The sequence below is a fragment of the Aplysia californica genome, unplaced genomic scaffold (genome assembly GCF_000002075.1).
Source record: "Aplysia californica isolate F4 #8 unplaced genomic scaffold, AplCal3.0 scaffold00126, whole genome shotgun sequence".
Classification (NCBI taxonomy): domain Eukaryota; kingdom Metazoa; phylum Mollusca; class Gastropoda; order Aplysiida; family Aplysiidae; genus Aplysia; species Aplysia californica.
In genome coordinates this window covers 1,336,296-1,338,439 of record NW_004797396.1, presented here as the reverse complement: position 1 = coordinate 1,338,439, position 2,144 = coordinate 1,336,296, and positions in this window count along the sequence as shown.

The window sequence follows — 2,144 nt, the reverse complement described above, 5'->3', positions numbered from 1 at the left end:
GGGGGGGCAGAAGCTGGTGAGAAATCCAAATGTTGCTATGTCTGCTTATAATGACTGCGGACAGCCAAGGGGTTAAGTTCCCTTGGCAAGTCGCTACCCTAGAGTTACAAAGTTTTATCTGCTCACGACCTAGTTTTGAGACATTTGATTTTAAAAAGTTTAACTTTCACCATATGTGTCAAGCTCTTTCTAATTGTGGTGCAAAATCATTAAGAGTAGGCTTCGGCTGCCACGTGGGCAAAATTCAAAATTTCCTACCAACTGAAAATGTTTAATGTGTCCTGCACACTCATATTACATTATGCAGTTGCGAGCTCCGTAAAACACTTACCCCCCCCCCCCCAAAAAAAAATCTTGATAATTACTCCAAATAGTCTCAGGATCTTTATAGAGCAGATAGTCAGAACATTTGGTTTCTGACTTCATAGTCTTAGTAACTCCGGTCGAAAATGTCAGATAGAACTTTGTAAATCTAAGGTAGCAAAGTGTGCTGAGACCGAGGTGTGGCATCGTGCGTGTTGTGGAAAATGCCCCACTGCAACGTGTGCCGACATAGTGTGTGGTCAGATCAGATCTAGCGTAAAGTGTGCATTGACCAGAATGTGACTATACGTGTGTGATAGGAGATAGGATTATCACCCGTGCCAGGTGTGCGTAGACCAGGGTGTGTCCCCAAGTGTGTCGTTTGTGTGTGTGGACTAGAGAGCAGTCACGGATCCTGTCCCAGTGAGGACAAAAGTGCAGTACCTGGATGCCCCACTGTCAGGATCTGGAGCTGCTGTCGTCACCCTCCCCACACCCCTCCTGGTTTCACTTTGTTTGTGCGAGGGGGGAGGAGGGGTTGTGTAAAAATTTTGTTTTGATTTTGCTGTTTTTTTCCCCCCCACCCCGTCCTTCACTAGTATAGCTCCGGGGATTGTGTGGTGGGAAAAGTGGAAGTTGAAAAGTTTTGTTGTGAAGAATTTTGTTTTTGTTGGAGATAACGGGGACTGGCCATGATGTGTTGCTGCTGTACCAGTGTGAAGAGGAAGAGGAAGAGGCCCTGTGTGTTCATAGTGTCCTGCTCTCAGTTCTCTTAAAGGGCGTGCACATGATGCCGTTTTGTTCGAGTGGAACGATTTCGCCAGTTTCTAATGATGTCCTGCGACATGGGAACCTCCCTGCGGGATGTCATCATGTAGTGTTCTCACTGACCTGTGATGTTGACCAATGCCCATCCCGCCCACCACCACCTCACACACACACACACACACTCACACACACACTCACACACACACTCACACACACACACACACACACACACACACACACGAATTGTACACCCCCCACCACCACACCACCCTACCACTACCACCTTGTCCACTTGGCCAAATGGCATCATGTGTGCACCTGAATGAATTAACATCTATTTTGTGGTTGCATTTAAACAAATTTGTCATTCATTTCAGTCTCACACTTAACATTAAATGTTGATTAGTTTTGTATTCTAAGTATCAAAGATGATCTACTCCTAAGTGATTTATGAAGTTGTGTTTCTAGCATATGCAGAGGAGTGATGGCAGAAGAGTATTGAGTTTTTACACAGGATTTTCCCATGATGTTTGTCTTTGAGCTGTCTTCAGAGAATATTTTATTTGTTTTGACATGTGACTCTTGTTTGCTCCCTCAGATGAAGATGTACTTTGTTCATCATAAGTTGTTGTTTGTGTTTTTGGTAAAAGTAATATATATATACACCCCCGCCCTACTTTTAACTGCTCGACGTAATGTGCAACATCAGAGTTCATAGTCATAGTGAGTTGGGTTGCAACGATGCAGCCATGACTTACAGGAACTGGAAACTGCATGCATTGATAGTTGTGATCCACAAATATATGATGGGGGAAGGGGGGGGTTAAACTTTACTTTTTTACCCTTTTTTAAGTACAAGTGTTTCTAGAGGTCATGGTGATGCTATGGCTGACATAAGACAGAATGAACCAGCCAAAAATAACTTTGTTTTATGCGACTTTCCCTGTTTGTCATTGATATGGGGTAGTCTTTTTATGCTGTTGAAGAACAGACGAGGTTGTAATGATATTTCATCCATGATCCTACTTGTCCTTGGCTCGTCCTAGACTCTTGTGTTGTGTTCTGGGGGGGGG